Raw genomic sequence first — 12,230 nt, 5'->3', positions numbered from 1 at the left:
CAAAGGAAAAACACTAATGACAGAGTTACTGATGAGCTTTTGGGGAAAATATTACATCTTTGTTGAAATAATGGTAATTAGTTTGAATCAAAGCATCTCATATTGCTTGGCGCTGAAGTCAATTTCAATCCAATTATTTCTCTTAAAATAATGATGCAGCTGGATCAGTATAATTAATCATTGGTGTATTGGTGCACTGGCTTCATAATTAAAGCCTAATATATCAGGTCTGAAGAAATAGAAATCACAAGTCAATATATACGAAGTACTTATTGTTATATCCTAGTTTTAAAGCTAGTCCAGAAGGTCAGAGGTAATATCTGTAGCAATGTAACTTCCATCTCCCAGTGCAATGAGTAAATGGTTTAGACACAATGATTTATTCCATCATAATTGTTATGAATACTATCTGTGGAATATCAAATACATCTCTCAGGTTGTGTTCTAGTTATCTATATATCTATATAATGATACAGCACATCTTCAGCCACTGCTTTCATCCTTTTCACCTCGTCCACCTACAGAGGAAATACTCTCACTTTATGCATACATACACACAGAGTAACACACAGTGAGTGAGGAGATGTTGAAACGGATCTAAATTGTAATCCGTCTCACAGCCCTCATTAGCCAGTTGAGTGTTTTAACTATCATGGAGCAGGTGGAGCTAACATCAACTAATACAGGAACTGAACTTTGATCCACTGTTACAAGCTGGCCAGATATGGGGAGTGAATAAATGATGATTCATTCCAAAAACAGTGAATAACGTACAGAAAGAAATATCATCATCTCTCTGTGACCACCATGCTATGGTCAACAAAGACATATTTTTCTTTTATTAAAATGCACATGAGAAAACCTTGTATTTCGACCAGGCAGTGCTGCTTGATGTAATTGTATCTAGCTTTTTCTCCATCAACTATAGAGTTTCAAAAATATCTGACTCAACCTGGTGTCGTGTCTCCTTTTGTTTGAACCTGAAAACAGGCAGGGTCACTTTTAGGACAAATCTGGACAAAACAAAGTCTACAATATTTCATTCTCTAACTCTAACTGTCTCCTTCAAGTTTTAATTGGAGTCTTTGTTCTTCAGAGACCGGACCTGGAAACCACAAGTCGAGCATATAAAAGCTTTATTCATCATTACAGGATTTAAAAGCAGTGAGCCCCGTCAGCTGAAGGAACTGACACAATCATCAGGACCTTTCTTTATAAACCGCTTGGTGAAGGCATGATTCTTGATGGTGGTTGAAGGTGTGAATCTGTTAGGCCCTCCTAGGGACTTTTTTCCCCCATCTCTGTCCAGGTGTACTTGTTGTAATAGTCCTTGGTCCAGTAGAGCTGTCCTTATATGCTTTCATACTCATCCTTTCTGCTGTCATCTTGGCCTGGGATTTTACACTCAGTGCTTCAGTTTTAGTTATGCATATAGGTGCATTGTACACTTCTTATAACCTCAGTTGATTATGTTAATTGTCTATGAATGAAAGAAGAACATCATTTTCTTAAGTATTGCATCATTCTGAACTCATGTTGGATTAATGTTGGGTCTTTAAAAACAATATCACAAAGAGTACAGTTTAGGCCCGCTCTCTTTGTAGTGTTGTGCTATCGTGAAGTGTTGATTAAAATTAGTTTCAATCACAGGGTGCCTCATCACAAAGAAACATGTGAGGAGATTTTTAAAAAGAAACAACAACTGTGAGACATGGGTGGGCATGTGTGTGACGAAGGGGGTCATTACATTATGCTCACAGATAATGGCAATAGTTTGTCAATGGGCTGACACAACAAGCACCACAGTAATTTTGACTCCTCTATAGTTAGTAATAGTTCATAGTAAGAGGTGATAATAGTTTCTTACCAGCGCACTTACACTAGACAAACAATGCCAAAGCAAGTTCCCCTTCGAAGTCTAGTTTGTTCAAGCACAACTTCACTGGAGTCTACCAATCTTAGACACTAAGTATGCTTCATAATTACGTAAAGCATGATGCATTTGTTGGATTACAAAGTTATGTACAAGAGGTAACAGGACCAATTAGTCTTGGAACGATGTTAGTGCCGGCCAGGAGGGGGGACAATCGAGCTTCAGCATGATTCAGCAGTGTGAGTAAGCCCTTAGCATTTCTACAGTACACAACAGTTGAGTCACATATCACTTGGTTAGCTAAAGGGCACGGTTAAAAATGACACATCTACAGTTATATTAATGGTTGTGTGAATATAAAAGAAGGCGTCAGCTATCCATTCACAGAAAAGAAAAAAAAAAACATAACAACAATAGAGTCCTCAGCCAAGAATATCCCACTTCCATTGATAGAGGCCTGCCCCCTGTGGGCTATTGCTTAGCAAAAGTTGAAGTACTTTTGGGTGGGGATCCCCTAATGGGCCCATCATTAACCAGTTTTTACCACCACATGGCTGGTGATCATGTGATAATTAAATAAACGGACTAAACTTTACTGTTAAATTGCTGTATGGTGTGTACATGGTTGGAGCCTCAAGTGGGGGCCTGAAAGGTCACATGCTAACTGTAAAGGTCATCAAGTGCTAAAATGTAACGATTGGCAACAAAGTACACAGTAATTTATATTTAGAATTAAATGATTCTTTGTTATTAGTTCTTCTTAATCTTGTCAATAATGCTTCTAAATAAAAGGGCTCATTGAACATCGAGTGCCCAACTCTTTTCTACCACTATGCATGTGACCTTTTGGAGAACAAGGACAGGTATTTAAGCATCTTTGGAAATTCTCATCAATGTCTCCCTCTGAAGGAGTTTGAACTTGCATAGAAACATCTGGGAGAAGATGAACGGGACATAGATGTTACATTTGTTAGAACAGCATAATATGGTGAAACAGTATGGAATATTCATCAATTTTACTCATTAAGTAATTGTTATATAGGTCAGTATAGAGAGGATTCAGGCTGACATGATTGTGCTTATTCGTGAGCTCACTGGGGAGAATCTTTTCTTCAGATTAAATCAAAACAAATTTTTCTTGGCAAAACAAGTTGTTGGTTGGGCTTGGAAAGTGGGGTAGAGAGAGAGATTCAAATAGAAAGAGATGGATGGAGATAAGTAGAGCATTGTGATGTCAGCTAGTTAAGAAAATTAACTATACTAATGCAAATGTTGATAAATAAATAGTACTGTATGTTCTTCTCTAAAGGATTTTTACACAGGCAACAAAGATGAAGCATATTCCAATAGTTGGTTTCATGTTCGGGAGTGAGATGTCAGCTGCCATGTGTTTGCTGTACTCAACACTGACATATGTTCTATGTAGCATTCCCATAAACAAAGGAACATGTCTACAACCTGTCAGAAATAGTAGCTCTATTTTCACAGTGTGAAGTAGAAAAAAACAACCCCCCCACGCCACAGACATAAACACATCTGAACATGATACGTAGAATGACCAAAACATGAGGGACCATCTGTCACCAACATAACATTATTATTTGGGTCTCTGATTTTATATTCTTAAAGTGAGCTTTTGGACCATACAACTAAAGTATATTTAGTATATCCACAGCATAAACACGCAATAACGTTTGTTGGATTTTCCCTTAAATACCCTATTTAAGGGTAATTTAAGATTAATTCAACTGAACTGAAAGCGCTGAATGGAAATCTGTACCATCATAGTGTACTGTGTTAGCAAAGTCAATTGGCCTTGATAGGGCCACTTTCAAATTGGTCCCATGCCAGCACCATGCAGACTGAAGAGTGTTTCGGCCGGGGTGAGGCTGTGTTGGTTGGTTTGGTGGATTGATCAGTATGCTGGTGATGATACAAGCAGAGGTGGATATGAAAAGGTTTTGTAGGTGTAGGCTCAGGCAGTTGCTAATAAACCCTAGTGTTGTCTTAGGATTGAAAAGTGACCCGGGCCCACCTTAAGCAGTGGCAAACCCCCACCCCCCCAAAATGATCCCTGTTATAACTTCAAATTTGTTGTCCTTTCCTAAAGTGATCTTAGCATGTAGTACAAGTGAAACATTGACTTTTGTAATACTTACAGTGCATGGAATCTGTACACCAACAGGGTCAACGGATTGATTTTTACCTTAGAGTTAAAAATGTCAGTTAAGGTTACTCTGTACTTGAAGCAATAGGCTTAAAACTTTATTTTTGGATTTAAAGCTCCATAGTTAGGGCAGAGGCAGGTATAGACCACCTCCTAGTTATGCTGCTATAGGCTTAGACTTTACCAGAGGAACTGGCACCTTGAGCTCTTATCTCTCCCTCTCTGCATTCACATCACATTACTGCAGGTCCCTGTCTGTAAATATTAGTCACTAATGACATCTTTTCCTGGGAGCTCTCTTAGGTTCCACGGGATCGTTGGTGGGCGGCCTACCTGAACGACAATGAGTATGGTCTTTTACCTGCTTTTTGTAAGTGTTATAGCAATATATAAAGTATATTCCTCATAAACCATGACCCCATAGGTTGTTACATGCAAAATGTTCCTTCAGAGAAACACCAACATCCATATTCAGTGGACTTATAGTGTATATCAAATGTTCACCAAATGACTATTTCAAATGTTCAGCTTGTTGCCATTACAAACTGTCCATTTCCGTTTTCCGTTTAATATACGTTTATAATATTAATTGTTGTACAATGAATTACAGCTATGCAAAAAACATTCACTGTTTGATCAGTTGCAATAGGATTTCAGTATATTCAGGTTTATTGCCTTGGAAGAAATATTGAATTACCATAAAGGAGACAGACTATCTGAAAACCTTGTCATAAAATATAGACCCTCTCGTCATTGTTCTAATGCCCTGCACTAACCCTGAACTGAAGCTAGTTTAGAGAAGTGCTGGGCCTTGTGGCAATAAGAACAGCAATGTGTTGATATAATGTTGTACAAAGTGCCTTAAAGCAGTGCAACAGTCTTTGAACTGAGGTTAACAGAATAAATCAAATGAGCAAGGGTAATTTTACCCTTTGCAATGTTAATGTATAGCACCACAAAACAGCTTGGAGTAAGAGGCATTATTGTCAGATATACTGTAAGTTCGATGCATCATCATTATAGCTTTGCTTTCCACCTCCTTGAAGGTTACTGGTCATAATGGCTATAATGTGACAAGCTCATCGTGTCATGACTGCTTAAGGCAAGAGGCCTTCTTCACTGAACCAAAATGGCTTTTATTCTACAACCTCATCATTTTCTTTCTGTATCTCCTCCATTCTTTTGCTTTTCACTGTTGCAGGGTTTCCTTTCAGTGCAGAATTAATTATGGCAGCTGACACATCAGATTTATGATGACCTGCAATTAACACGAACACTTGTGTGTGGAGCTGGGAATATAGCAGCCAAATGTACACTTTTGCCAACTACCAGGGAAAATACATCCCTCTCACTGGGCTTTACACTCTCATTAAAAGTTGCTTTGTGACATTTTGCTTCAGTTACCTCAGACATGTTATTTTCCCTTTTGGTTTGTCTGATTTTATGTTCTTTTGCAATTTTTTGGTGGGAGGAGGTTTAATGCTCTTCAAAACAAAACCGAACAGGCAGAAATTAAAATTAAAGTAAGGTTAAGGGTGGAGGATTGCTGGAATATTATGATAAATGGGTCAATTTACAACACTTTAAGATATAGCTAAATGGTTTTAAGATTCATCCAAAAATTCTACTGGGAACAAATGCAAGGAGGCTGAAACAGATGGGATGATGTGGTTTCTTCACCTGGTTCTAAATAATGACATTGAAGCCTGGTTCCCATAACAATTAAAGCCAGTTACCGTAATTGCTTTTAAGTTAAGACAGGAAAACAGCCTGTTTTATTCTTTTTTTTTTTTTTAAAAACGATGACTACACAAAATAGAAAAAACATATTTGGGATTTTTTTTCTTGAATTATAATAAATAGACTGCAACAAGTTTTATTTTGAGCCTTCTCAAGTTAAAGTTAAACTCAAACTTAACACCTTGGTTCTTTGCAAAAGGTGCACACTGCCAATAAGGAGCTTGGAGGATTTTATTTATTTATTTATTTTATAATTAAATTCTAACTGAGGTTCCAAACTGACAAAGCTAACTTTTTTTTCAAGGAAAGAGATAACTTTTTGGATATACTTCTTCATTTGTCTTATTTATTTACTTGTACATTATGCTGGCCTGAGACATAATTTAGGTTAGATTGCTTTTTTGCACCCAATAAAGCTGCTATAAATGAAACGATGAAAAACGATGACACCAATAACAATACAACCAGCGTTACATCGCAATCTGTTATGAATATCTACATGCATGTATACTTTTAATTGCATTTTTTCTTTGCCGTTAACTGTGACACAGATTATTATGCATGCTGGGCAGTAGTTTAAGCACTTTGCAACCATCCATCAGCCTTATGTTTCACAAAGCTCTCATAAATGTACATTTTAATTGAATGTGATTAAACTGTGATTCCTACAGATCCAACTCAATCCAAATGTCTTGGTCACTTCAGTGTGTCTTCTGCATCACTCGCAACGCGACACCATCCACAGTGACAACGGCGTAGGTCCGACAAGCAGGAAGTTAACTTTGGTCAGTGGAAGAAAATCATCCGTTTTGCTGTTGTATTTTCTGGGCGTAACCTGTTACCATAGCAATCAATGTGGATCAGACCATGTCATACCGACAGGCAAATCAGATCTGGTTTCTTGCAAATTGTAATGTCGACAGTCAGTCATTTAGATTAAATTCTAATCGGATTTAGGGAAAAATCTGATTTGGATGGCAGTCTGTACAAAGCCTTTGAGTCTTATATGTCGTGGCCTTGACACAGGGCAGCCTGAATGAAAACTATAATTATTTCTATGTAATCACCACTGAGTTTGAAACACTTTTAATAGCTCATGATTTGGCTTTTTTTTTATCTGATAATATCTCAACCTTAATAAAATTAATCTGAATACAATAGTTTTTACTTTGCACATAACACAGTTAAAGATATGCAAGTTACCCAGGTGGTATTCAGCAGCTACATGGTGAATTGATTTTTAGCATGTCTAGTGCTTTTCCAGTCTTTGTTTTATGGGGGTCTTTGCTTTTTAAGTTTCAGTGAGGTTTCATTAAATGAGGATGTGGGAAAACAGTCATTAGGTGAGCAAATTTCTGATATATCTCGATTCTGAATTAGCTAGGAATGTGTGTGTTTTATTTTCATTTGAAAAGAACAGATTTTCTGATTGGTCCCCTGTCCTCCAGTTACTTATTAGCAAAGTTAACCAATAAAAAAGACTATACTTTCAAAGTATCTTTATATGTTCCAATGTCTACCTCTATTTAAGAGGTATGGCCATGCTAAATTTCCAATACTATTACTGGGCGTCCAATTTGCAATTTATGTCATACTGGAGAAATCACCATCAAGACAATAACTGTCCAACCTCGGTAAAGCTGAAGATCAAGCTATGTGGCTCTGTTTCTTTAACGGCCTTAGTTGGTTCGCTTAGCGATTACCACGACCATCACTTCTCCAATAATCAATAATAAACAAATAAAAATAAAAATAAAAATCTATTCACAACTCAGGAAACATTTTAATCTATCAGATATGTCCCTTTCTAGCCCAATAGCTTTTAACAATCTCTTCTCACCTTCAATGGAGGATGTATCATTCAACTTGTGGCAAGGGAGAGGCCTGAAGAGAAAATAACTTTGGTAGAAAAAAGAACAGATTTTGGGAACCCAGATATGGCCCCTAGGTTTCTTCTCTATCCAATAAAGGCAAAAATAAAAAAAATAAAAAAGAATTTCAAAAAGGAAGTCACTCATAACCTCCAATAGGACTCATGTTAAAATGTTATTATCACATTGTTCTCAGGTGATTTGTTTGTTACATTTTACCCTCTTCCCTCCAAGTCCCCTCTATAGGGCCCCCAAGTGACCAGGGGTGTCGTAGGAGCCCTTCTTTGGAAAAAAAAAAGAAAAAAAAAAATCTAGGATAACTGTTTTTCTTAACTGGAAAACATGTGTTATCTATATATTATATTTATAATTATATTTATATTTATTAAACATATTGTGTGCATTTAAATGCACACAATATGTTTAATACACTTACAGAATGTCCTTTAGGTAAAACAATCAGTCTGCTTCTCCATATACAATACATGTTTGTAAAAAAAAAAAAAAAAATAGGCAGATTGTCAGGTTTCACTACACTAAGTGTAGCATACTTCCTTGTCTTAGTGTGATGATGTGCAGGTGTGAGGAGTTGGTGTGGACCAGCACCCATGGGTGTACCAAGCTGGGAACGTGAGAAATTTGTGAAGACGAAGACAGCTGCTGCCCATAAACCTTCCTGTTAACACAGAGCTCTCACTCCTACAACACAAGACGTCATGATGCTGCATTTGTTTTGTTTTTAAGAAAAGTGTGACAATGGTTTAATAGCAGAAAACATCAGTTATTCCCATGAGGACACTGTCAACATTAAACAATAAGAAGTACAGGGGGCATATATTGCTGCCTCTTTTTTACCATAAAAATGGTGTTTAGTAACAGTAAAAACACTCTTATTTTCGACAATGGTGAGGACTTTTCTGTAGATTGCTCAAAGTAAAGGCTGTAACTGCAAATCTTAAATAAATGACAATGAACCCTGTCCTTGCGCTTCTTTTGTCAGTGAGAGAGTTTACATTCTCAGAAGGATCTCTTCCATCAGGGGCATGTGCAGACTTAAAAAAACTGATGGGCACTCACTCTCAAATGAATTACATTTCTATCTACACTTAAATGTACTTGTAGACAACACAACTTTGTGGTGCCTACAAGTACAAGCTTTGTGTCTTCTTAGCTTGATTATTTAGGGAATTAAAATCAAAAATGTATCTCAATGTAAAGATTGCAGGCATTGATCTTGTACACTGTTTAACTTGCATTTATTTGCATTTAATTCCAGTGCAAGCTAGACCATGTGCACAAGTTTTTTTTTTAATTTTTACAAAATTTTATAGAAAATATTTATTTACAGCTGAAAGTACATCAATTAGCCAAAAATGTTGATTTGTTCTTAAGTCCCGCCTCTGATTAGGCAAATAGCCAATTATATATTTGGATTTTGGGGTGGCATCTGGTTTGGTCAATCAGATTTCAAAGGGGGCCCATGTTACCTGTCTGCACATGCCCCTGCCTTTCATATTATTAGCAGGATTATTAACACATTAATTATTTTGTATATGTGAAGTCATTCCAAAGCACTCACAGATGAATTATTCTGTATGATTTTATAATGCTGAGATTGTCAAATATCCACATGATATTTATTTAGTTATTTTACATGAATAATATTTCAGTCAGGACCACTTTGTCAAAGAGAATACTTTGACGCAATTACGTATATTTGGCAGTATGGCTCTGAGGGATCTCCCTGCCCTTCCACGTGCTTACGTTGGAAGGCATTAGGCAGGAATAGCACACATCCCTGCCCTTCCTGCGCATGCAAGGAACGCCATAAGGCAGGGAGATAAGCCGCAACCCCCCGAGCCAGCATCAATGCAAGCATGACATTGATTAAGTCCAATATCATAAAAGCAGGAGCAGGGGAGGAGGTGGGTTGCAAATACGGCATGCAGAGGGAGCAGAGAAGTGTAGGCGGGCTAGAGCAGTTTAAATAAGGCGGCGTAAGAACTATTTAGCCAATCGGGTGCTTCAGCAGATCAGCTGGCCATCAGCTGATTAGGCCTGAGTGAGATCAGCTGACACGAATTCTAGCACAATATTAAAGTGTGACTCTGTGACCTGCCGGAACTTACGTGATACTTCATTTCAGTCAGGACCACTTTGTCAAGGAGAATACTTTGACGCTAATACGTATATTTGGCGGTATGGCTCTGAGGGATCTCCCTGCCCTTCCACGTGCTTACGCTGGAAGGCATTAGGCAGGAATAGCACACATCCCTGCCCTTCCCGCGCATGCAAGGAACGCCATAAGGCAGGGAGATAAGCCGCAATCCCCAAAACACCATATCAGGCCAATGACCCTGGCCTTCCAGGACTGTGTGGATGAGCCAGCAGGAGGTGATAAATACAAGTTAAAGTGACAGAAATTAACCAATGAGTATGAGCTACCTACTAATTGAATACATTTGAGAAAGCCTAAAGTGTTGGATAAGTCGATCATATGCTTCAACACTTATTTAAAGCTAGCCGATGAAAGCGCATGCATTGCTTTGAACATCTAAATAGCGTGATACTCCGGCGGGAGATAGCGTGGCTTTGAGCGACACGGTTACTATGCGAAGCAGTTGTTTCTGCTCCTGTACGAATGTAGTGAGCAGAATGGTCATCTGGATGAAGCCCACATAATTGGCCAAGGAGGCCAAGAGTGAACCCAGCTCTGGATAGCAATTTCCCATTAACTGTGGAAAAGAGTTGCTCAGAATAGCTGGAATGGCTTCTTTAAGCAATCTGGCAGATGAAGATTCAAGCTTGTTATCATAGAAGAATGAAAGCATCCCAACTGCACAGAAGGGACCAGAAAATGAGTTTGGACCTGCTGCCTGCATGAATTTAACCACATCCTGGAATTTCTCTACAACGCTTTTGCGGACGCTTTTATCCCAGCAACTCCAATCAGAGTTGAAGTACGATGCAAGCAAGGACCTAGAAAAGAGGAAACAATATTAGTATAGAAATCATAAAACCAACACTGTATTTCAACTAATCTTCCAAGGTCTGTGAAGGATAAAATTAGCTATTTAATCCTTTTCCTAAATGTTGTAAATATAAATCTGAGTCCTTTAAATAATGATCTTGAATCTCTCTGCGCATTCTTTTGATGGGATGAGAGGAATGACTAGAGGCGTGTCTTTCAGGTTAACAGAGTTTATTAACCAGATGAATCAAGAATAGAAGTTACAGAGTCTCTGGGTTCAACACTACGTGTCCCTGACAACAGACAGATACATGGTCAGTTCGCGAAGTCTGAGCCCCGACTATCTTTCCCTGAACCCTTTTATACATTAGACAGAGATTATCTAATAAAATTATGCATTTGAGAATGTGCGGTTTCCTTCCTCCGATTGGGCAGCTGGGCAACCAAATTATGCGCCTCCTGATGTTTGGTTCCGCTTCTCTCATTGGTGCATCAAACTCCCGAATCCTTTGTCCTTCTATAGGGGAAGACACATCCTGCCTGGCCTGTTTCTTATCACAAGAAGACATCTAGTCTAGTCATCATTTCATTTTAAGCAACAAACCATTTAAGTGATTATCTATGAAGGTCCACTGAACCTATCAATGTGGGTGAGTGATTAACTATTCAGGGCCTTAAACTAAACCTATGTTTGATTTGGTGGTGAGTGATTCAGTGTAAAGGGCCACATCAAACACATGTTGGAATGTGCACTCACTTCTGCAAGCCCTCTTCACAGAATACCTTTAACCTCTGAGCTAAAATCTCAAACAATTAGATTAAAACACTTTGATTATAAGTAGAAAAGGGCCTAATATTCTATCATCTGGGAGCCTGGATATAAGGAGCTGACCTGTGAAATGACAAGCATAGCAATATAAAAACAGCAGGGCAAAGAAAGTAATACCCCTTTTTTATTTTGTAAGATAATTGTTGTTTTTTGTATGATAATCATGATTTTTACATGTGATTATGTTTCCAAGAGGCATTATGTTGCTGCATAAAGTACTCCCCAAAACTTTGAAGACTTCAGTGGCTTAATGATTTTGTCTTCGGACAGAGGAATAGCTTATGAAAGTTGTTTGAGAACAATGAAACACCAAGCTGAATTTAAATGTGGATAATCCACAAGCAGAAAAACATCTATAAGGTGAAACACTACAGAAGCTTGCAGTTGATGAAGAGATTCTAGCAAAGCATCGCAATGTGTCCTCTATAACTGCATGTGGCTACTTTTACATACAAATCTTACTCATATGAAGTCCTTTGTATCATTTTTTTAAAGGTGCATTAGACATGACGTCATTGCCAATATTTTTATGTTGTAAGTGCAAATAAATAAATTATAGAGGCACAGTGTAGGTAACAGTTAAAGTTCTGAGTTTAGTTTATCAGAAGGGATAAACTTGATTTAATGACATGGTGTTCCCTTCTCAGGGTGTTGTAGCTTTAGCAAAGAGCTTTATTTAAGTTTAGTTCTTCCTTTATTTCAAACAAGTTGTGTTAAGCTGTTACTGCTGTAAACACCTCATTTCCTGTATGAATATTTCACATTAAAGCAATCACCAT

General features: G+C 37.8%; 1 long non-coding RNA gene across 1 annotated transcript; it reads left to right on the top strand.

Moving 5' to 3' along the window:
- Nucleotides 1–4,297: 4,297 nt before the first annotated feature.
- Nucleotides 4,298–8,832, top strand: LOC306834962. The gene is made up of 3 exons (XR_013780548.1): nucleotides 4,298–4,410; nucleotides 6,452–6,565; nucleotides 8,216–8,832. It is a non-coding gene; the product is annotated as an uncharacterized lncRNA (long non-coding RNA).
- Nucleotides 8,833–12,230: the final 3,398 nt, after the last annotated feature.

Source organism: Symphodus melops (genome assembly GCF_947650265.1).
Source record: "Symphodus melops genome assembly, chromosome: 14".
Lineage (NCBI taxonomy): Eukaryota > Metazoa > Chordata > Actinopteri > Labriformes > Labridae > Symphodus > Symphodus melops.
Note: the sequence above shows the minus strand (reverse complement) of the source record. Positions and strands in the feature narration are given on the sequence as shown.